This window comes from Dermacentor silvarum, chromosome 9 (genome assembly GCF_013339745.2).
Source record: "Dermacentor silvarum isolate Dsil-2018 chromosome 9, BIME_Dsil_1.4, whole genome shotgun sequence".
Taxonomy (NCBI): domain Eukaryota; kingdom Metazoa; phylum Arthropoda; class Arachnida; order Ixodida; family Ixodidae; genus Dermacentor; species Dermacentor silvarum.
Window position 1 is genome coordinate 10910527 of NC_051162.1, and position 25534 is coordinate 10936060.

The window sequence follows — 25534 nt, forward strand, 5'->3', positions numbered from 1 at the left end:
AAGCGGACCGTGCAAAAGAAAATAAGCGACTTCTTTGCGCCCAAGTGCTGACCTATGAGGTAGCGCCGGCCACGTCGTATTTTTTTTTTTTTAACGGCTCTTTTCAGAGCCACCTAAACGATGCATTGGCTGAATAGCAATGAGAATCTTGTACTCCGGCCGTGACCCTCTACCTACCTACCAAAAAGGTGCGTTTTCACGTGCATTCGTTTTTCCGGACTGCCCGATTTTCCGGACGTTTTCGCGGTCCCTTGAGGGTCCGGGAAATCGGACGTCGACTGTAGTTGGTAGTTTCCAACAGTTTTCAAACCAGCGATTATAGTAGACGTAAACATGAAAAGTTACGTAGTGGAGCACCACCATGCATCGCTCAGAGAGCCAAACTTTTCCACTTAAACCAGAATCATTCACACTTTCCTAGTTATCCTGCGTGTGTCAAACAACTGCTTGTTTGTTGCTCGGGTACTCAATTTGAACGTTTAATAAACAACGCTGCATAACGTGCAATGTTATGTCGGAAACTTGCTAACATTGTGAATACTAGGACATAGGCATCATTTCATACCAACGAAGAAAACGTATGTTTTTTATGAAAGAACTATTGGAAAAATTGGAAAAGTACTCAATATTCCATTCACTTCTGGCACTATGTATTTGCATAAGATTACTATTAGCACACCCCTACGAGCACGTCAAGAATGCTTTTTGAAGAGTTAGTGGCATTTTATTTGAGTGTGGTAGGCGAGGTATTGTGCAGGCAAAGTGAAAATTTTGCATTCAGGCTTCCGTGAGTAACAAATGATACAGGGATGTCCTACCAGAGCAAAAGGACAATATGCACATAGACAACTTTCTTAGTCCTGGAACTGAATAGTCACCATATGTAAACACAAACTTTTTTAATAGTTTTCCTTTAGTAGAGCAAAAGTGCGACACATTTTTCAACCCAGCAATTATAGCAGTCATAAACCAGAAAAGTAACTTAAAAGGACACTAAAGGGAAAAATAATTTCTTCTGTATCGGTAGATTACCCGTCCACAATACCGAAAACACCACTCTTGCCGTGAGAAGCCGCTTGGCAAGCCAGAAAGCAACGAAAAACACAGAAGGCGAGTGGCGACGCCACCTTGAAGTTCCCGCACCAGCTCACTGTGACGTCATGGATTTCGACAGCGTCTTCTAGGTCTCGGTTAATCCTTTAGCGGTAAAGATTCACTACATTCTGTTGTAAAAGAGCCCAAGACTGAATATAGCAGGTTTCGCGAACTTTTACTGAGCCAACGTGGCCCAAATACGAAAAATTACTTTAGAAGTCGTGATGTCACACTGAAGTGATGACGGGGCTTGCGTGCAAAATTCAAAAAAATTAACCTTGAGCTTCGTTTTCTCTTCTAATAGTTGACCTATTGCAGTGTAATTAACAACAGCGGAGTTTTCGAAGAATACTTTATCAGTCTAAGTTTGTTTATTGTTTTGCTTTAGTGTCCCTTTAAGGAAAATATTCTTTGCACTGAAAATAAAACATTGTAAAAGTCATATACAGTGGAACCTCGTTGATACGATCTTCACGCGAACTGGCAAATAAAGCGCATCATCCAAAAATCGTATCATCCAACGTATTATCTAACCAAACCGTATTTCCAGGGGAAAAAAATGTCATCCTGAAAAACTATTAAGCTGAATTGCATCAATGAGGTTCCACTGTACATGCACATGCACCAACAAGCACAAGTAACCAGCGTCTGAGTAAAATCAGGCCTTCTTTTTTTGTCTTTGCAAGCAATGATATCATCTTTGGCACTTTACTCGTCTTCAGTACTACATCAACTTATGTGTTGTGTGTTCTGTGCTTTTCATCCCTTCACATGGTGCAGATAAACATGAATAGTCCAATGCCCTTTGTTTGCCCGCATTCACTTGCAGATTTTCAAAGGTCGGACAACCCCTTGTCTTCACTGGAGCATGTGGTTGACGTTAATGGTGAGTAAAGCGCTTATCTAGCTGTTCTTTCACACATTTCTGCTGCTGGACAGAATGATGGTGACTTCTGTTGGGGTAAATTGACAGTGCAAAGAAAACATTGCAAAGAAAAGTGCAAAGAAATAATTGACTTCAATTGACAGTGCAAAGAAAACAGATTTGAATGAGTGGCATGGCTCAGTGTAAATACTTGACACTAACCAGGAGGAACATGATAAGGGTGCCAATGAATCAGGTTCACACAGGTGGTGCGCATGAAATGTGTTACAGCTGGAGGTTAGGCCTTTAATGGGCGTTTTCAAGTTCGCAGACATCTCCATAGGACATCGAGACGTGACAAAAATCTATGTGCGATGCTTTTAAAATCGTCACTTGGCAGTGTAATGGATGTCAGAAAGTCTGAATGGTACTGAGGGCTGTCTGTTCAAATCAGAACCTCGTTATAATGAAGTTGAAGGGGGAGCCAGAATCACTTCGTTATATCCATTATTGCCTTTTACTGCAATATACAGAGTGCTTTAGCGAACACTTTCAAAAATTCTAAAAGGTTGCCTGTGGCAGATAGCACAATTCTAGTTCATGAGCTGGTCTACTGGAAGAGGCGGACAATAATTGCACAAGAAATTGAAATGCATAATCGAATAATTAACAAAAATTGCCTAATGAAGTTTTTGACTAATTACGTAATGATCCATATTGCAATTTACAAATTGTAGCCGTGGAGTTCGCAAGGCGAATCCACTTGGAATGAATTCTCGGGATGACACCAGTTTCGAGAAATTAATTCCTGAACTTTGCGGATAAATTTATTTATTTTATTTATTTTATTTACAATACTGCCAGTATCATATCGAGACCATAGCAGGTGGGCATATTGATGCGAAATAAGCTGCCCACTACAGGCACCGATCGTCAGAAGTCAGCTGCCCACTACAGGCACAAGATCGCCAGAGAGAAGACGAAGGGCGCAGGTGTGCGCGCGTTCTCTTGAGTGTCGGTCACCATTAAAGAAGGCTGTTCTCTTTCGGCAAGCCCCGATTAATTATCTTCGTGCCAATATGATTACACATACAATGCATGTTTTATATAACGAACGGTAAAAACATCAAACATGTAAATGGAAATACAAGTTCAATGCGCGATTTTACGACAATAATACTATTAATATAAGAGCAAGTGACATAAATAGTACACTTCAGGTTACATGCACGTAAAGATTATTATATGTTACAAAAACGAAGAAAAAAACAAAGGAGGTAAATGTTGAACTATAGTTCAGAAAAATGGGAGTTTGAAGATTAATGTACTTGAAAACTAACTACTTTAGACTGCGATGCTGTGTTAGTTATAGATGCATCTAGGTTATTCCACTCGCGAACAACACGGGGGGAGAAAGGAAAACTGAAAAGTATCGTTATTACAAAGGAACTCTTTTAGTGTATACGGATGATTATGACGAAGTATACGGGATTTAGAAAAGGTAACATATGCAGAAGCATCTATTTTTAATCGGTTGTGTAGTAGTTGATGCAGAAATTTTAGACGCGCTCATTTTGCTCGAACAGCTAAAGTTGCAAGCCCCGACTATGTTAGGAGAAGAGTAGGTTAATTACTGCGCCGATATTTTCAGTGGACAAACCTAATTGCCTTTTTCTGGATGTTTTCCAGCTTATATTAGCTTTGGTGTGCGGAAACCATACGACATTAGCACACTCATTAGGACAGGTCTCACAAATGTGGTGTAAGTTAAAAGTTTGACGTTAGTTGGTGTGAGCTGCAGGCACCTTTTGAGAAAAAAGAGTTTTCGTAATGCACAAGAAGTAATGTTGTTAATATGCAATGTCCAGTTAAGGTTGGACATTATTGTTAAACCAAGATACCTATGCTGTTAAACTCTAGTTACGAGGCTGCCGTTAAGTGTGTAGGGGAAAAGCGATGCGTGCTTTTTTCTGGTTACTGTCATACAAACTGTTTTGTTTGTATTAATGGTCATTTGCCAGTTATTGCACCATTCGGTTGTTTTTGCTAGTGTTATTGAGCAGAACTTGATCCTGTATATTATGCAGTCGTCTGCAAAGAGTTTAATTTTACAATCAATGTTATTTGTAATGGCATTGATAAAAAATCAAAAGTAACAGCGGCCCTATTACTGAGCCCTGTGGGACCCCTGATGTAACAGGCACCGGAGCAGATGGGATGTTTGTGATGACGAGAAATTGTGATCGGTGAAATAAGTTTTTTTATCCATGCAGTAATGGGTCCATTGCCAATCACAGCTGTAATTTTAACAGTTTTACTGTGGCACACACAATCAAACGCTTTACTGAAATCTAGTAAAAGTAGGTCAGTTTGATTATGATTATTAATACTTAAAGCAAGATCGTGTGCCACCTCTGTTAGCTGAGTGACTGTCAATAAACCTCTTCTAAAGCTGTTTTGAACATCTACTAGAAAATGTTCTTCAAAATGTGCGGTTAAGTTTTGAGAATAATGTGTTCCAAAATTTTACATGATGTGCTGGTAAGTGAAATTGGTCTGTAGTTAGGTGGTAGGTTAGTATCACCTGACTTATGAATCGGTACAATTTTAGCAATTTTCCAATCATCAGGTAGGTCTGACATCGAAAGTGACTTGCGGTAAATAAGGCCAAGATATTTACTGTTACATTCAGCATAGCTTTTGAAGAACTCATTGGAAATGTTATCGGGACCGTTTGCTTTCTCCACATCTAGCTCAAGTAACTGCTTAAATATTCCGGAGTCATGTTACTCACTTTTTAATGTGTCAATAGTGGGGAATGATGACGGTGGCAAATATGGAAGTGTGCCGTTATCTTTAGTAAAGACTGAGTGAAAGTGTTGGTTAAATTTATCAGCGAGTGGCAATTTCTCTTTGCGTGGACGATCTGGTGTCGTTGCGGGGCGTGCGCGAAAGAAGTTCCAAAAGCGATTAGGGTTGTGATTGATAAGGTTAGGCAATGTTTCGTTGAAATATACATGCTTCGCATGCTTTGCGGTCTTTAACTTAAGTTCGTCGGTAGCGTGGAATAGTTGTGATTTTTTTTTTTTTGTGTACGTTCACCTTTCTTTTTTATGTTACGCCGCAAGCATTTTATTCTGCGCTTGACATGAACTATATCGCGTGTTATGCAAGGATAGGTTTTTTGTGATTGAGACTATATGCTTAAAATGAAGCCAGAGATCATTGACGTGAATATAACTATCGTTGGCCATTTCGTAAAACTCTTGGTATTCGTGCGCAAAATAGGTTAGTATAGTGGAATCATCTGCTTGTTGAAAATTAGAGGTAATAACTTCACTAGTTTTGGCTGTTGCAGTACATTTGAGGTGCAGCTGGCACTTTGGTATGTTGTGATCTGATATACTGTTTATGATCTACGAGTTCAGTATGTAGGGGAAGTTGTCACTAATCAGTATTAAGTCTAGGATGCTTGTGATGTCCTTTGTCACCGATCTCGGGGGCGTGCTGGTGTTATGAGAGATGGAGAGGGAAGACGCATGGCAACACAGCAAGCAGATTTTTAATCACACTCAAAAACTCAAAACAAACCAAACTCAAACTAGAACCCACTGAACAAATAAAGACTAGAAAATATACAACCTAATAAATTCATAAGCATGCCCTAATAAATTCATAAACGTGCCGGCACCTAAATTCCTGTCCACGATAGTTCTGGGCGTTTTCACCCGAAAGTCTGGCATCACTGGCCTACTGTTGTGACGATACAAGAAATAGCCGTTCTTACAAAGTTCGTCGATGTGCGTATCCTCCCGGCCGGAGATTTGTTAAATCTTCAACGTCGATGTACTTGCCGACTGTCGCATAAACATTGCTGCATAGAAGTCGGTCCGTCCGCTCGCGTGTCCTTGAAGCCTGTTTGACCCGGTCGCTGTTGCTGACGTGGCCGGGAGAGGTGACGGGTTAGGCCTAGCGACGTGCTCGGCCGCCGCTTCCGTCTAGCTCCTTTCCCGAGTGCCGACGTGGCGTTCCGGGGATCATCGAACGTGCCGGTCTGCCGTGGAAGAGGGGTCCTCTCTGGGGTGCCCGGTCCTGCTGTGAGAGGCTGCAGCCAGTCCAGGAGCCTCACTCGAACTTGCCGAGGTCGACGGCCACACCTTGGACCGCCCGCGTCACGGACTTGGCCAGACCCCCAAGTCTCCCGTCGCCAGAGCGTCGCTGGCGATGCGACCTTCCTGGCCCGGAGCAACGTCGATAATGCTCGCTCAACCTTGCTTCTCCCTCGATCACAGCTCGGATCACGCGCCTCGCGTGCTCGCGCCGTTCGGAACGCTCCGATCACATCGTCCTTGTCTTCTTTTATTTCACCTCCGGCCTCTTACTCATAATCGAGCGGCCTCGACGCGCTTCCTTTCCTCCTCGATTAATTTGAGGCCCTGCTCCTTGCTGAGCTTCTGTTCGCGAATAGTGGCCGATATCGCCTACCAATCCATCTCTGCAACTCCCGAGTATCAGTGACTGGGCTGGATAGAATCCGGGAACGGATCCTGGCAGGCTCGCCAATTGTGATGTTTTTTGTCACCGGGGATCATCGAACGTGCCGGTCTGCCGTGGAAGAGGGATCCTCTCTGGGGTGCCCGGTCTTGCCGTGAGAGGCTGCAGCCAGTCCAGGAGCCTCACTCGAACTTGCCGAGGTCGACGACCACACCTTGGACCGCCCGCGTCACGGACTCGACCAGACCTCCAAGTCTCCCGTCGCCAGAGCGTCGCTGGCGATGCGACCTTCCTGGCCCGGAGCCACGTCGATAATGCTCGCTCAGCCTTGCTTCTCCCTCGATCACAGCTCGGATCACGCGCCTCGCGCGCTCGCGCCGTTCGGAACGCTGCGATCACATCGTCCTTGTCTTCTTTTATTTCGCCTGCGGCCTCCTACTCATGACAATGCTATCGCTTGTTCCTTGTGCTCGCTTAGGAGAGGTTACAACTTGATGAAGCCTGAAGTTTAGCATCAAATCAATGAGCGAATTTGATGAGAATGAAATGTGATGCATGGTATTCGAGTCAATATCAGGTAAATTGAAATCTCCCATAAGAATAACTCAGTTGCTGGCATGCTTCTGCATAGACTCCTGTACAGCAATAACACTTTCGTGATCAGAAAGAGGACTACAGTAAAAGCAACCAGTAAGTATTGCAAAATCATCGCACGTAATCCTGCAGAACACAGCCTCAACATCTGGAACGTCGGGCATCAATACAAAGGGTAAGGGCTTCTTAATGAGCAGAGCTACGCCACCACCTCGAGCTGGTCTATCTTTACGGATAACTGAGTAATTTGGGGGTGCTATTTCGTGGCTGTATATTTCAGCCATGTTTCAGTATTGGCAACAATGTCAGGGCTGTGCTCGAGTAACAGGTTTTCTAATGCTTCAGTTTTATTGACAATACTTCTGGCGTTCATATTTAGTAATGTTATTTCTGTGAATGTTTCTGGCTTCGAGTTACTGGTCGACTTCTTTCGGCGATTTTTTGGACTGCGACTCTCGTGTTTCTTTCGCAGTGATTCCACTCCTGCGCCAACTGCGCCAAAGTGCGCCAATTGGGATTTACTGCGCCATCCTGATACAATCGACGAAAATTGCGCCTAACTGCGCCAAACAGTCTCGCATTTGACGGCATCTATCGCCAATTGCACCACCGGGGAATTAAAACGTTCAACGTGACGATAGGGCCTTAGCTGCAAACAGGAGACGAGAAAGCTCTAGCGCGTACGTCCCAATTAAGGTCACTGTAACCCGGAAAGTACCGCAGCCCTTTTCTCTTAGCCGCTGCGCCGCCGATTGGTCAGTTGCCGTCAGGTGATCACTTTCCACTGTAGATGGCGGATCTAAGCCGCGCCGGAGGAGATAAGCAGACAGACATCGCTCGCACACGCCGCGCGTACGAGTCATCAACGAGGTCAGATTTTGCATTTTGTATAATTTAGTGTATATAACTTTCGTAGTAAACGAAATGAAATGCCCGGGTGCTGCACGTTCGGGTGCAGCAACCGCCGGGAGTCCGGGAAAGCGCTTTTTGCGATACCAGTTAAGTGGAAAGAGCGACAGCAAGCGCCGTGCTATCTCTGGCTGCACCGGATAAAGAGCGACAAGTTCACTCCCACTTGGTGAACTTGTTGATATCGCCAAGCTGAGAAGCTCCTTGTGGTATATCATCGAATTCCCTAAATGCCATAATGTGATGGAAAAGCTTCTTCGCGCATTTGCTTTGAAGACTGCGGTTTGCCTTGAGTAAACAAAGCAAGGAGATGCTCAGAACTATGCAGAACCGAGCAAAATGTGGCTCGAAGAGCGACGGAATACGGGCGGCTGTGTAACCACTGCAATAAAGATCGATCGAGCTGTCAATGTTGAAAATTAAAATATAGATTTTCTCGTGTGTTGTTTAAAACAACACGAACATGACCTGGTTAATTCTGTTTTAGCATCCCTTTTCTTGTAGTGCAGTTAGGGATCGTTTATTTTCGTAGAAATAGATCTGTTTCGTGCGCGGTCAAATCAGTAGCCACGTTAGAAAGCGATAATATCCACGCGTATAAACGATTTTGTGGCAGCGCTTGATACCTAGTCATCCGAAAAAAAAATCTTGTGTGACACACGAGCATCGGGATCGCTTTGCATTCAGAACGGGTGGCGCACAGTTGAATGCTTCACTTTCCGAGTGCAGTAGCCGACTGATTTTCCAGACTTCGCGGGGACTGAAAAATCGAGCAGTCCGAAACCCCCCCCAAGAGAAAAAAATTACAAGGCTTATAGCGGCTTAAGAAAAATGTCGCACTTTTGCCCAAAAGGCGGAGCATCGATTGCGATAGCCAATTAATAGACTGCGATACGAAGTAAGGATGTTAGTTTTATCGGCCGTAGAAAGTTGTAAATATGCGCTTACTAACTAAATAAGCACGGTGTCACGCGCGCACAGGTTACATGAACACATCTTGCTTGATGACTGCGGGCATATTGACCTTCGCGCTGTCTATTCTCTCGCTTCAACGCGAACGTCGAAAAAAAAAAAACGGCGCATTCGAAGCTAGTGGCACTCGGCGCACGCCCTTTGTACCCATCGCAGATCGCGGGCGCACACCTCGGCCACATAGCAGATCGCTTTCAAGATACGGTGCTCGCGCGGCAGCTCCGTCGGCAGCCGCAAGAGCAGAATGCAACTCCCCACCGTCGCCGCCGCCTTCTTCCCGTGCCCCGCGATCGAACGAAGTCCGCGCGCGCCTCCGGCCGCCTTCCTCTCTCGCGTGCGTAAGAATAAATTGCGGTTGCTGGCTGACCCTCGCAAGCTTTCACCCGCACACAGCGTACGGACCGAACAAAAAAGAAAAAAAAGAAAAGCAAGAGCAGCTTTTTAGAACGTTTTGTCGGCCAAGGAAGAGCGGGCATGGCCTCGTAGACGAGGGGATAGCGTGCGTCTACTGATCTTGAAGGCTATACAGGAGGGCACTGGAAGCCAAGCCAGCGGAAAATTCAAAATGGCGGCCTCCAAAATTGGGTAGCGTGGCTCGGAGCGAGCGATTTAGTCCGGAAAATCGAACATTGGCTCCTAGATTCGTCCGAAAAATCGCTCGCGAAAATGCATTAGCTCTATGGGAATCCTGCCGGTACATCTATGAAGTCCGGAATATCCAACAAGTCCGAATTTTTTAGAGTCCGAAAAATCCGTCGGCTACTGTACTTGTAATTTACATAGTATCTAGCTAAACGAAATGCGGTTTTGTTTGTGGATTTCACAGAGCCCACTGCGGCAGCCATCGTGCTGTTCTTCACTGTAGCAAGCTTAGAAAAGCCGAGGAAGAGCCGCTCGTCTTTTCCGCGCAGTGTTGCCTGCGCAGTGTTGTCTGCGCTCGCTCCGGCGGTTGCGGTACTTTCAAAGTTCCAGGTTCCAGTGACTTTAGCAGTGCCACGCACAGCGCCGACGCGGCGTCTGTCTGCCTTGCAAGGCGGCTCGACGGCAAAGTGCGGTTTCTGCCGAGGCTCGCGGCTTCAAGGTTAATTGGCGATTCATCGGCGGACGTTATCTACTCCGGAAACGCAGCTAGTAGCTTGTTTGAAGTGCAGCATGACGTGGTTATAATAACTGCGTGCCGCCAATGTGTCCATCCTTTCTGTTTCTGGATATTACCGATGACATCTGGGAAAACTAGCAATATACGAAATGATACCAATTTGTCTCTGTGTGTGTCGCATGCACACAAGTGCATTTTTTTCTCCACGAGATCTGCAATAGATGGAAATGTTTACGAAGCTTCTCGTGAGAACATAAGAATTATTCACGTAATTGAATGTAAATTGCAACTCGCTTTTTCGAAATACTTCAGGATATGAAAAATTAGCTGCTCCAAGCTGCTCCAAAGTGCCAAATTGCCTGCTCCAAAGTGCTCCAAAATGAAACTTCTGATGCTGCAAAAATTGCTCCAAATCATAAGTCCGCAGTAGCATCACTGCTTTCATCATCCCATACAAACATGTCATTTATGTACAGTTCATCAAAAAATAGATACTTTTTCTCCTTTCTCACGGTTTGATTTAGTACTTTCCCAGAGTTTTCTTCTCTTTTCCCGCACTCTACAACTGAAGTCTTCACCTATAGAGTAGTTAGTGTTCTTGAGTTTGTAGCCTTTCTTCAATATCGTTGATTTGTTTCTTAAGTCAAGTAGCTTTAAGATGACCGGTCTGTTTTTATCTTTATTCGGCCTGCCTAAGCGTTGTATTCGTTCCATGGCAACTGGCTCTAAGCCAAGGATCCTTGATGATCATTTGATTGACGCTGTGTTCCAATGTAGAGCTGCTTCAATGTAGCTGCAATCCAATATAGAGCTGCAATCATTTCAATTGCCAAGAAATGATTCGCGTTTGAAAAGTGTACGAGTATATGCGTTGATGTCCGCTACAATCCGGTACATGCAATATCCAAAGAAACTACTAGGCCAACCGTGGCTGCCACATTCACAAAATAATAATAATAAAAAAAGCTGGGACTACACAAACTACACAATTGCACCGTGTCACCCCGCACAATACCCAACGTGGTTTCTTTGTTCACATCATATTGGTTTGGTTTGCTTTGAAGCATATATGTATGGCACAACCCACTACGGGGGACTGGCCATGAATTGGGCTTCAGTGGGTAGAAAAGGCAAGAATACTTAAATAGGATTGTCTTATTTAAGAATGAGATGTGAAATAAATTGTAATCGTTAATATCAATTTTCTATATTAAAATTATTATATACTATATTATTCTATAGTTTCTGAAAATTTGAAGTTAATATTTTTCTTTTCATGTAGGCTTGGTCCACAAACTGCAGATATCAGTAGCGCACCCAGGATCTCAGCCAGGGGGGGGTTGACAGTTTGCCAATACCATCTAAACAGCACTAATTTCGATTTCTTCACGGCAAATTGTAAAAAAAATGCGCGTTTTGCGAGTGTGCAGACGATTGCGCGTCTTACATCTATAGTTGCAGTACTCAAATGCGTAAGGAAAGAAAAGGGGTTACACAAAAGGGGCGGGTTAAGTCGGCCTCAGGGGGGGGTTACAACCCCCGAATCGCCCCCCGTCGGTGCGCCACTGGCAGATATTCATCCTTTTCTTCGTCTGTTGCGTTCCTATTATTGCGGTCACTTGGAGTTTCGATCGAAATTTTCATCAGCGCGCCGACATGGACTGGCATCATGTGACATCTATCTGATTTTAAAAGCCTGTGCATGGTGGAAAAGCTTCTTTCAACGGCAGCAATTCCTACGGGAAGATGCAGTATCCTCATTGAAGCTGATGTCAAAGAAGGGAACATTCTTTTTCTCTCGACCTCGCACGCAAGCATTAGCAGTGCTTGTTGTGAAGCCAGCTCTACAGGATACCATCTGTAAATTCTACTGATTCTCCAGTCTAGTTGTTCGGAGCTTAACGATAACGAGAGCAATGCGCCGCATTGTAAATTTTACGACTAAGCACAGGGGTGGTGCTCGTACTAGTAGTACGCATTATGCATACAAGTACATTGACTTAAAAATGGAAAAACAGAAACACCAAACATGAATCTCGCATCTCATTCACGCTCAAGCGTTTACCGCGACCTCAACGATTCTTCGCTCCCTGCAGGTCGCAGTGTAGCACTGTCTGCGCGCTGAACATCAAAAGTGAGCCTTAAAATTAAGGCCACGTAGCATCCACCTCCGCAAAGAGTAAATATTTCTTAAAGTGATCACCACAACGCATGGGTTCAGCGTAATTTTATTGCAAAGCAATTATATGGATACTGAAAGCGGATTTCTGCCGTCGCCGTGCGCCGGACGCTGTATGTGCGAGTGAAAGGGTGCGAGGGACGTGCACTTTCATGGAGTGTGAACGCACGGCGGAGAACAAACGCGCGTTCTGTGCCATGCTCCCCGAAGGGCTGCAGGATTAAGCGTCTCTTTCCTCCTTTACAATCACCATATATATAGAGCAAACGCAACTTTTTCCGTGGCGCAAAATGCTGTGGGGGAGGGGAGGCAACGTTTAGCTGTGGCACCAAATGTGTATTCATATAAAAACGTTGCGAGGCGAGAACGTGGTAAAGACTTCCGACGCTGCTTGACGAGTTTCCTGTTCTGATCTCGTTGAAAACCTCCGAGCCGCCCTCAGAGGCCCTGGCAACAGTCGCCAACACCGCGCGCGTTCGGTGTGAACGCCGGCAAAACGCGGACGGCATCGACAACAGTTCTGCGCGTTGCTGGTGCTGCTGCATCTCCAAGTTTATACAGCTGATAAAACTACTATCCTTACTCCATATAGCTCTCTACTAAGTTGCTATCACAATTGATGCTTCGCCTTTCAGATGAAACTGCGACATTTTTCCTGGAGTTAACGGTGCTGCTTCCAACAGACGCCAATTGGGAGTGTAAACCAGTAGACACTTTCCTCATTTATGTTCTCAAGGCTTCCACAGGTTTGCGCTTTTACCCAAAAAGTGCAGACATCCTTCCATGGTTATTCTTCTGCCTCTTACTCAACTTGCGTAATGCCTGTGCGAAGATACAACAGTTCGTACGGGTGCTTTGGTTTTGACTCTTTCTAAGTGAACAAAATGTGATCAGGCTTGTGTGGTGTATTTTGTTATAAACAGGCAAATCTGTTTTAAAATTATACATTATAGTAGTAGTGCTTACAATACATGTGTAAGATAGAAGTCAGGCCAGGTTGTGTTATAGAGGTTGTACATTTCGTGGTAAACACGTTCATTGCAATGGTGCTTGAATAGTACTCAAAAATGAGAGGTAAGGTTCACTGTTCTGCAATTTACATTATCATTACTCTACACACTTTTGTGCTGAAGGAGGGAAGTAATTGGGACAAGAATGCACTTGATCGCACATTCAGAGTATACTCATATCTTGAAAATGGCGTGACTTTCAGAACTGTTTCCAATAGAAAATGTCTTGGATATTGGTTGGGTTTGATTCTACCATAGCTATGCGTGGGTGCCTTAAACTCCTGAATACGACAGTTAATTAGCAGAGTTTTTTAATTGCATAATTTAGGGCCACAATTTTTCAAGCAGAAATGTGCACCACAGTTTGTAATCCAGCTAAACAGGCTAAATTCTGATACATACAACACAAAACCCCCAAAAGTTCTTTATAGCACAAAAAGAAAACACCTCCTGTTGCCAGCTCAGAAACAGCAAAGATACGGTGTAAAACAGACTCGGACACAGGAACACATGCAACAGGGCGGGCATCAAACTACCAGCTGAAATTTATTACAGAAAAAAACAGCATATACGTATACAAAAATGAAAAAGCGAGCATGCGGTAAAGCATTATTAGCGATTATTCAGGAATAATATTTTTTCCAGCAGGGTTAGTGATGGTGCACTGGTACACCTATCACCAGCATTTGGATGTATAATGCCTCAGCAGTTTCATGTTACTGCTCAGATTTTGCATTAATTTTCAACAACTTCAAAGGCTTGTATCCACACTGTTTGCAATGAATTGCTGATCAAGTTCTTGGAAAATAATGGAAAAACTAAGCAGGAACATGAAATTGCTGAGCCATATGATGTAATTAAAGCTGGTGATGTGTGTGTCAGTGGGCCACTCCTAGCCCCGCTTGAAAAAGAAATAGTATTCGTGGAGAATCCCTAACCATACTTGACCTTGTACGCATGCTCACATTTTAATTTTTGTGTATACATGTGTGAAAATGCTACGTATATGCTGAATTCCTCTGCAATAAACTTCAGCTGGTAGTTTGGCGCCCGCCCTATTGTATGTTTTCCTGTGTCCTCGTCTGTATTGTGCAATTTATTTTTCCTGTAATATGAATCAACTAGCTCGAACCATGATTCTACTTGAAAAAATATCAGCTCAGCAAAACACATGTTTATAGGCGGAACTGGGAAGCCCGCACATTCATTTTCTGGCACTTTTCTACACAATTCACATCACAAATTACAAACATTGCAAAACAAAAAAGGGCAGCACCAGCACATTTTACTGAATAGGTTTTTGTTTTTGACAATGATTAAAAAATAGTATTTCCCATGAAACAATATATGTATAGCATCCAGATACCCTATGTCATACATTATACAATATCTAAGCTGCAGATATGCAGTGATCTTAACGAAACATTAATGCAACACATTCGTTGTACAACATTACGTACAGAGCATTTACGCCATAAAAAATTTAACACACTCATAAACCACATTTCTAGCTTTCTGTGCAAATGACCCCTCTGGGTAAACTAGGAAATCATTGAAGACGGAAGCAAAATGGTGTGGTTCATTTTCCATAGCTAGTAAATACATTTCAGCTGAAAAAAAAAAAAAAAAACTTTTATAAGATGGGAAGTTCGGCGAGTTGGTGTACTTGCATAATTGAACAAAGGCAGACGGGCTACTTCGTAAACATGAGGCTAAGGGGGCAGCATTGTCACTGGACAAATATGACTATGCGCATGTGACCACTGTTGCAGCTCGAGGTGGCGGTTGGGCAAGGAATCCACCAAACCCATACTTAAATTTAGCTTTTGAAATGCCCATCTGTCAATGTTTGACTGAAGTACAGCATGGGATGCTCGTTCGTTAAGTTGGGCAAGGACGCTAAGTCCGACTTTCTTTTACTGGGCAAACCACTTCATTTCCCTTCTTTGTTTTCAACATTTTTCGTCGGAATGCAGGCTTACCGTCAATGCCACAAGCTTGTTTACGTGTCGTGTTTGCATTGTGATGTAAGATTGCAAGCTTGGTTCTACAAAATGTGAAGTGATAAGACAAATAGCATGAGCAGTCTACAGTGAAAGTTTGTCATAAATCTAAATTGTGCTTCACCTAGCAGACATCAAAGTTTGTGAATATGCCACAGACTTTGGGGCAAAACGTATCATCAGCGAATGGAATGATTCCAGACACGATGTCTGTGCATCTGCCGAAAGCTGAGCAATGTCTTTGATGAGGCGGATGTTCAGCACCATTCCACAAAGGTTCTTGTAAACTGCATTCGCTGTAAGAAGTAACAGACACGAATATTGTAACGCACAGTTGAGTGAAGGTACTTTAATTAGCTAACTTTGGGCGAACTTGTGCCCGACAAACAGCTAAGCTTGAGTCTCGCTCCAGCGTACACAGTCTTCGCGCAAGCGTTCCACACGTCTACTTCTTTTTTCCTCGTGCCCCGCGCTGATGACACCTTGCTCCGATCGCACGTGCCTTGTCAGCACGTGTTGGCCGCTTCGCTGCTGCTATCTTTCGTTCGTAGCCATAAACACATGGACGGGCGCAGGAGACGGCTGGCGCACGAGATTTGAAGGCACCTTGTGTCATTGTACCCCTTCCAAAAGTGCATCGTCCCGATGCTCTTAAAGCAGGCGGTGGTTCGCTGTCATTCGCAATGCTTGTTGGCCAAAGCAGTTATTGTCTGTCGTAGTAAGGTTTCATGCGGACGACATTAAGGACTTCGGTGCGATGCCGCCGTCGTGATGAGGTTATCTGACTTTCTGGAAGAACTTCATAGTTCAAGGGGCTACGTCGGCGAATCATCCTGTATGGGCCAAAATAACGACGAAGAAGCTTTTCAGATAGGCCGCGCATCCATACGGGAGCCCACACCCATACCCTGTCTCCAGGTGCATACTGGACGTCTCTTCGTCGCAAGTTATATCGATTCGCATCGGTTTGTTGTTGCTGCTGAATGCAGTGTCGCGCCAGCTGCCGTGCCTCTTCAGCTCTTTCTGTGAAGTCGCTGATATCATGGTCATTTTCTGAGGTCTCATCTACAGGTAGCATTGCATCTAAGGGTGTGGTGACGGTCCAGCCAAAAACGAGTTGGGAAGGTGTCATTCGAGTCGTCTCTTGCACTGCAGTATTGTACGCAAACGTTGCGTATGGTAGGATCTTGTCCCATGTTCGGTGCTCCATGACCACATATATTGATAACATATCGGTCAGCGTTCTGTTGAGTCGTTCAGTCAGTCCTTGTCTGTGGATGATATGCGGGGGTTTTTCTGTGACTGGTGTGCGTCAGTTTCATAATGGACTGTGTCAAATGGGCAGTAAATATGGTTCCTCGGTCCGTGATCAGAACTTTATGAGCGCCATGCCGTAGTACTATGTGCGTGACAAAAAATTCAGCTACTTCAATGGCTGTTCCCTTAACAAGAGACCCTGTCTCGGCATATTGAGTTAGGTAGTCAGTTGCAGCTACGATCCACCGCTTTCCTGACGATGACGTAGGAAAGGGGCCAAGGAAATCCATTCCCACTTTTGCAAATGGAATTTCCGGTGGCTGTATGGGTTGTAAGAGATCTGCTGGCTTCAATGGTGGCATTTTACATCTTTGGCAATCCCGGCAGGTTTTCACATAGTGTTGCACAGAATTCAACAACTTTGGCCAGTAATACTTTGTACGGATGCATGCGAAGGTTCTGCTCACTCCTAAGTGTCCTGCTGATGGGTCATCGTGGCACGCTTCCAATATCTGGGCATAACTTTGAAGGTACGACGAGCAGAAATGTCTCAGCACTATGTTCAAAATTTCTTTTGTACAGGACGTTATTCCTCAGTACGAACGACGACAAGCTGCGGATAAAAGCTCGTGGAACGTCGACAGTGTGTCCTTCTAGGTGATCAATGAGCAGACGTAACTCCGCGTCAGAGTGCTGATGCTGCGCCATTTGCGTTGATGTCACAGCTCCTAGGAACGGGCGATCCTGTTCATCTTCAGCAGGTGTAGATTTCGTGGATTCAATCGGTGCACGCGACAAGCAATCAGCATCACTGTGCTTGTGACCGGACTTGTATACGACCGTTATATCGTATTCCTGCAGTCGCAGGCTCCATCTTGCAAGCCGTCCAGATGGGTCTTCAAGATTGGCCAGCCAGCACAACGAATGATGGTCGCTGATAGCTCGAAATGGTCTGCCATATAAGTATGGTCTGAACTTGCTGATGGCCCATATCACCGCGAGGCATTCTTTTTCTGTCGCTGAGTAGTTCACCTCAGCCTTTGAAAGAGTACGACTAGCATACGCAATCACTCGTTCCTCTCCATTCTGCCACTGAATGAGGACGGCCCCGAGGCCTAAATTGCTTGTGTCTGTGTGGATATCAGTCTCGGCTTCCTGGTCAAAATGCGCAAGAATTGGATGATTCTGAAGACACGTTCGTAGTTCATTGGAAGGCATTCTCCTGTTCACTTGACCAGACGAAAGGCACGTCTTATTTTGTTAGCCGCATTAGCGGTTCGGCAATCCTTGAAAAGTTTTTCACGAAGTGTCGGTAGTAGGCCCAGAGTCCTAAGAATCGCCTCACGGCCTTTTTGTCGGGTTGGTTTTGGAAATTTTTCAACAGCTGCAGTCTTCTCAGGGTCTGGGCGAATGCCTTCTGAACTGACGACATGGCCAAGGAAAAGGAGCTCATGAAATCGGAAATGGCATTTCTGTGGTTTTATCGTCAAACCTGCTGATCTAATAGCTTTCATCACAGCCCGCAGTCGTTCTACATGCTGCTCGAAGGTAGCAGAAAAAACCACGACATTATCGAGATAAACGAGACAGGTTTGCCATTTCAGACCGGTGAGCACAGTGTCCATCATCCGCTGAAATGTTGCAGGTGCCGAACAAAGGCCAAACGGAAGTACTTTGAACTCGTATAGTCCGTCTGGCGTCACAAATGCCGTCTTTTCGCGATCTCGTTCGTCCACTCCTATCTGCCAGTACCCATTTTTAAGGTCTAGGCAGGAAAACAATTTTGCATCTCGTAGTCCAGAGTGTCATCGATTCTTGGAAGTGGATAAACATCCCACTTGCTGACGGCGTTCAGCTTCTGGTAATCTATGCAGAAGCGCAAGGTCTGGTCCTTTTTCTTTACAAGTACCACAGGTGACGCACACGGACTTGCCCACGGCTGAATTATGTCGTCTTAAGCATTTCCTTAACTTGACTTCCGATGGCTTCTTTCTCTTTTGGCGACACTCGGTAGGGATGCTGGCAAATAGGCCTCACTGATTCATCGACAATTATCCGATGTTTGGCGATACGTGTACGTCGGACCTTGGGTGAAGTTGAAAAGCATTTGGCGAATTCTCTTATGAGGTTCTCTATTTGCTCCTTCTGTCCGGGCAATAGACCTGGTTCGATGTCTATTGATGCAAGGACAGAATCCACACCTTGGGAATTCGATAGTATCTCGGGAATGCTTAGGTCCGTAACTTCGACGAAGTTATTAAGGCTAGCAATAACGGTTCCCTTCGCGACATGTTGCACCTCATTTCCAAAATTAGTGAGGAAAACGTTGGCATATCCGCCACGTAGCTGAACAAGGCCTCTTGCCATGCAGATCCCTTTTTCGAGCAAGAGTCTGGTGTTGCTGTCTGCAATGCCTTCGTAGTCACTGAACGTGTTGCTCCTTACTGCAACAGCTACGCTGGATCTCGGAGGAACCATCACGTCGTCGTCAGCAATGCAGAGGGCATTGAATTTTTCTTCAGTGTCAAATGTTGCGAGAGCGTGCCTCGTTGAAAAGGAAACCCATGATTCCCACAAGTCGATTACGGCACCGTTTGCCTGCAAGAAGTCCATGCCAATAATCAAGTCTCTTGGAGCACTCGGAAAGCACAATAATGCTAGCAACGTAAGTGAAGCCTCATATTCTTATTCTAGCCGTACACTTGCCCGTCGGGTCGATGAGGTGTCCTCCCGCAGTGCGTACTTGTGGCCCTTTCCAAGGAGTCAGCACTTTCTTCAGTTTCCTGGCAAGCTCACTACTTATTACCGAGTAATCTGCACCTGTGTCCACTAACGCATTCACTTCGTAACCGTCAACAAACACATGTAAATCGGAAGCGACGTCGTCGATGGAGGTTCTTCTGTTTTCGCATCGGCAGCGGCCTTACCTCCCCAGGTCGCTGAGTCTAGTTTTCCCGACGCAAGCTTTGCGGACGGCGTCTTGGGGAGCTTGATGACAGGCGGTGACCGATACCTCAACAATGCTGTTGATCGAGGTTGGTGTTGCTGAGAGGTGTATGGGAAGCTTTGACGAGTCGACAGGTATTCTTCGATTTCGAATGGATGCTCACCATTTCGAGGGCAAGGTGCATTTACCGGAAAGCCACGGAGACCTGCCTGGCAATAGGGGCACATTCGGTAAAGGTGCCCAGCTTCACCACAATGGTAGCAAAGAGATATTGTGTCAGGAGTGCGCCATACATCAGCCTTCCTAAATCTTCTCTCGGGTGGCGGCAGCGTATTTCGAGGCATCAGGTTGTTTATAGAGGTAGTGGCTGCGACGTCAGCACGCCCGGGAGTTTGCCGCAGCACATCGGCATATGAGACGCTTGGCTGACGCAGTAATGGCGCTTGGGGTGGTGCACTGAGCTGTGGTGCCCGGATCACCTGTCTGACCTCTTCTCAAACCACGTCTGCCAGTGAAGAGGGCAGGGCGTTGGAGCGTTCTGGTCAAGCCCTAGCCTCTGAAGCTCTTCTCGCACAACTGATCGCACGAGCTCCAGTATAACTTCGACGCTGTTTCTGAAGAGTGCTGGAACTGCGTCTACAGAGGTGATGTTCATCTCTTGGTTGTACATCCTTGATCGCTGTTGCAACGTTCTTTCCATTGTTGTCGCCTCAGAGCGAAACTCTGCGACGGTGCGTGACGGGCTTCGAACCAACCCTGCGAACAGCTCCTGTTTTACGCCCCGCATTAGATGGCGAAGCTTCTTGTCCTCGCTCATGTTCGGATCAGCTCGGCGGAATAGGCGGGATATGTCTTCCACATACGTGGCCACGCTTTGATTGTTGTGCTGGTTTCTTGCTTGTAGGGCAGCTTCGGCCCTCTTCCTGCGGTCTGTACTCGGAGAAGTAGCAAGCAACTCCCTTCGAAAAGCATCCCACGACACAAACGTCGCTTCGTGGTTTTCGAACCACATTCTTGTGCTGTCCTCTAACGCGAAGTAAGTGTTTCGCAGTCTGCGCTCTTCGTTCCAATCGTTGAACTCTGTGATGCGCTCAAAGCGTTCCACCCAGTCCTCTGCGTCTTCAAATGTGTCGCCATGGAAATGCTCTGGCGTCATCGGTGGATTCACTACGATGTGAGTTGGCGTGACTTGTGTTGTCATCTCGGTAGCGTTTCCGTTAGTAGTTGTTGACGCTCCGATAGAATCTGGTAAAGGGAAAAACCCGGGGGGGTGGGGGGGGGGTAGATGCTGCCACAGCACCAAATGCTGCAAGTTTACTGCCTGAAGCCTTAGGCTTGGCGGTTCCCATTGCAGTAAGTTTCAGGCCGGACAACCACTTTCATGTGCACGGACAGCGTGAAGCTTGCTTACAATATGTACCCTATCACCATAATTTCTTTGCTCTGATCATCAGTGTATAAAAGCAATAACTGTTCAGCTTCATTCTGATGAATGAACATCATTTGCTCACTAAGACGTAAATGAAGCTTTGGTCAAATTGCTGCTCACTATAGATAACTTACAAGGTTCATTTGTGAAACACTTAAGAGATGTTTATTACTCTCAATCCATCATTTGTATTCTCAGTGAACTTGAATGGCTAAAGACAAATTCACTGTAATACAGCCACTGAAATGAGCCCTAGACTGCAATGAGGCACCAAATAAATTCACCTTTTGCTGGCTAATATTCATAAACGATACAGATAGCAAGCTAGCAGCATGCTGAAAATAGCGAAAAAGCACCCCAAGTTCATAACATTTTGTGTGATGAGCTACTTACTCTTCCAGATCCTGATCCGAAGAGCGACATTACCCTCGGACATCACAACACTGAAGTAGAGATGGTTGCATATAGATTGAATCCACTGTTCAATATCGTGCAACCAGCCCTTTTTGTAATGCCTTTGTTTTTTCCGCAGACCTGAAAGTTCACAAACGTGCATAAGACTGCATCACTTGTCATGATGACACTTTGTTACACATTTAAACCAGCTAGTCATGAATGTGTACACTGTATTTGGAAATGCAGGAAAAAAAAATATGCTGTTATCTTTGTGCATAGGATAATTGTGCAAGTAGTGCCAGCTATTACAAAGTTATGTGTGATATTTTTATGTGTACTTTATGAGCCTTCAGAAGCTCTAGATCAGCAATTATGGTGCAATAAATGTTCTGCCTACTAACCTTTCACAACATGCCAGCTGTCCAGCTCATACTTGATGCCTGGCTCTCTTTCCCCGATATGTTTGCGAATCCCGGGGTGTCTGACGGTGGTCACAGTTGAAACCTTCAGGTCTTTGGAGTGCAGTTCACCAAGGCATTGCACGAAGCCTACTTTTTCCATTTGCGGGCTTGTTTTCACCTGTGGATTCTACAACAACAACAAAGTAAGGCAGTAATGCTTCAGACATAAAAATTAAACCAGAATTGTGCGACCTTGCAGAACACAACCCAATTTCCAGCGAAGCTGTTCATTTTAAGTAGTTGCCATAAATGTTTCAGTTGCCTGTAATTAAATCACATACTTGGAACCTCGCCCGCATAGGACTTCTGAAACTTTACACGCATGTAATGCTCTATAGCACATGTTAAGGAATTTTAACAAATGCAGTAAATAATCAACATACAATGTATTAGGCAGGACATTGGTCACAGTACTCGTAAAAAAAGAATACTCGTAAAGCTCCAGAGGACTTGATCATGTAATTCATTGCAAAGGCACTAACTAACTAAGCTGTGGCGTTTTTCACTGGTCGATCTGGAGCGGCCGCCGAAATCCTGGAGCGAGCGCTCGCAATTCACCAACCCTAATCTGCGAGCGGAGAGCGAAAATGCTCCGCGCCGAATCGTACAGGAAGTCTGCGCACATACGTCACAAAAATCGACTTCCACTCTGCATGTTTCTATGGCCACCAAGATCGCCGTCCCCCAGCGAGCGGAAGTGACGTACCTTTCGTCCTATTTCCGCCCCAATCCGCGCCTCGGCAGCGGAGCAAGTGAGAGCGATCCGGCGTGGAGCGAGTTGATCCGAAACGACCAGTGAAAAGCGCGAACCCGCTCCATCTCGACCAGTAAAATTCGGATTCGCAGCCGTGGAGCAAAAAATCCTGCTCCCGATTGACCAGTGAAAAACGCCATAAGCTGCATACTTCATATTTTGTGCACAAATTATCCTTTGCATGCCTTGTTGCCTTGTTGAATTCATCGACAACACCGGACAGAGTAATTGCATACCACTTATCAGGTGTGGAAAAACAGGACAAACGAGCATTTGCTAAATATTTGTGATGCTCCAACGAAGCCATGAATGCAAAAATTTCGCCAGAGATTGCACATATTACGCACCTCACTTTTAACAAAAATTTTCAATAAAAGATGAAATTTAAGTTATTTCTTATTGCTATCGCTTTTTGGCACATAGGGAAACATGCTGAGAACGGCGTTGTGACACTTCTGAGCAATTGGTGCAAAAATTTTTTTTTACAAAAGCAGTACTTGAAGCGCATGCACATAACTTGGTAGACACATTTGCAATGGCGTTCTCTTTAGAATTCGGTATCGCTTGCACTTGTAGTTACACCAGGGTAGCTGACGAAATTTTGCGCTAATTGGAGAAAATACTCGTAAAGCTCCAGGGCACTTCATCAGTATTTTATGACAAAGACTGTACTTAAGCTGCACATTTGAAATTTTGTCCACACTGCCCATTACATGTGCCATAGCTGCTTCAAATATAAACAAGGGGGCTTGTACAGTTCATCGAGGACACTGGACAAAGTAATTCTATGCCATATCAGGTGAGGAAAAAGAGTTTAAGAAGCATTCAATAATTATTTTCAGTGCTTCTATTCAATACAGAAACATGACATTTTTGTGAGTGTAGAAGTGACATTTCCTCCATGAAAATATTATTCATGACATGGAAAGTGCGCAGTGCAGAATTTATTACTTGAGTGAAATTGTAGTGTGCCATCGCCACTACACGGTGAGCAATTGACACAGCACACACTGCTGTCCGTCTGAGTGCTGCAGCTCCTTGTGTCGATCCTTCACTGCTCACCTATGGCGGAGGACCAAAGCTCAGTTATAAATATGTGGAAAAAAATTTCGCATGGAACCGAAACGCTGATACAGAATGTAAAATAAATGCAAAGACATGGAGATAAACAATGAAAATGGCAGTCATAAATGTACTATGGACGAATGCCACTGTAGCTAGTGCTGCGTCTTAGTTCTTAGATAGTACCAGTAATTATGACACAATTTACAAAAAATTTTATTCTAAACATCACACACAGACCAGGGTCTCTTTTGACAGACACAGATGCTTTGTTGGCGCAGCTGGTACAATGCAATTCAGAAAATCTAGAAGAAATGCAGCGAAAGTAGGGGAAGGCAGTGTGCATTACAAATTACGTAGAAGCTTTGACAGCCTCTGTTTAGATGAGCCAACCCCATCATGAAGAAAATGTGTGCCATCTCATGCATAAAGTCAAAGTGCAGCTGCACACCACTGTTGTGCACAGTGCCACGGAGCACAGTCACGAAGTTCATGCTGTAGCTGGCACAAGTGGCCCAGTGGCAGTTTAAGATAACGCAACACAATTTCACTGGGGATTCGAAGTGCCATCCAGTGGCAGCTCAATTATTACAAACTCTCAAATCGGTGCCTTGGGCTACACTTCAATTTCTCATATGAAACTGCTATACTTCGGGCAGAATGAGTGTTGGGGTTACCAGGAGAATTGTAGATTACAGAGTTTAAGAGTGGCTCACAAAGAGGTGAACGAAGGTCGATCCAAATAGGTCGTGAAGCTTCGGGCTGAAAGGGGTTCAGAACGAATTGTCACCGACATCGGCAAGGGTGGTTATGGGAGCAGCGATTGAAGCGCGACTATGTTTGGAGGGAACAAAGCGTTTTTGTTAATTAAAGCGAGACACAGTTAGATTCAATTCCTAATCAATTTTATATACGCATGGCGAGAAAAGGAGAGACAACTCTATTTTACTTGATCATTATCATAAATAGCTTTTTTTTTCAGGGCCCACCGTAAGAGCGCCCATCGATAGCGGCCAGGCATTGACGCCGCTATCACTTGCAATGCAATGCAGCTCTTCAAATGTGCAGAAAGTTCTCCTGTTACAATACGCCCTCCTCACATGTTGTTTTGTTTTGCTTGTCGATGTTTGTCTAAATTTGGTGATGCAGGTAGTTTCGTTGTTTCTTAACCCGTTCCATCAAAAGCAGTGAGTTGCGATCGCCAGATACTTGTTTACTTATTTTTGTGTGACAGCGCTGGCCGACGGGCTTGGCGTCCGACAACAGGACGAGCACTTTACACCCAAAGCGTTCGTCGGCCTCCACAAAGAAAGTATGTTTTGTGCAGGGATGGTATTTCGACACCCGTACGGCTGACCTTTTCTGCGCTGAAAGCTCGGAATGCCCATCAAGTAGAATGGCGGGGCATTTAAATATACAGCTCTAATGGCAGGCCTCCTAAAACAAATTTCGTGTCTTTGAGAGCAAAGTGACGTCACCTCTGTTTTTAACGGATATGACGTCACATTATTTTTTCTTCCGCCAGAAGTTTCCCTCCTCACACAGATAGCGCTAAGCCCCATGAGCCGCCATGTTTTGAACGTATGGTCTTTTATGGAAGCTTCGCTTACCAGGTACATTTACCTTGGGTGAGCTGTAGTACAAGAATAAAAACAGAATTCTACAAAAGGCATTGGACATCAAGAATATCTGGAAATAGACTTTTTTTGACCAGGAAAAGGGTCGGAAGACTGGAGTGCGAAATTTTATTCACTGCACCCTCTGGTAAATGCAGTCACGCAAGAACTAATGAGGACCTTGGTATACAGTTGGTTGCGATTTGATTGGATCTGCCTCAGTCAGAAACTCAAAACGTTTTCATGAATTACTTTAGGAGGGGCTTTAAAAAGAATGAAACAAGGAATGCACTGTGAATTATGAAGTGCAAGGACCTGAAGAAACGATTATAGAACGACGATGAATGCAATGCCTCTGTAACACAGCTCTCACCTCATTCTTTTAGACATAC

At 44.9% G+C, this 25534-nt stretch overlaps 1 protein-coding gene across 5 annotated transcripts in view; it reads left to right on the forward strand.

The window, feature by feature from the left end:
* LOC119465122 (peroxynitrite isomerase THAP4) overlaps positions 1-25534 on the forward strand; it is a 117261-nt gene that overhangs the window by 83546 nt on the left and 8181 nt on the right. For 4 of the 5 annotated variants that reach the window (XM_049655590.1, XM_049655588.1, XM_049655586.1 and 1 more), the window contains exon 6: positions 1925-1981. The gene's annotated coding sequence lies outside the window, so the exon portion shown is untranslated. Of the gene's footprint in view, positions 1-1924; positions 1982-21254; positions 24386-25534 lie in introns of those variants that run through there. The other variant, XM_049655587.1, reaches the window with a different exon arrangement.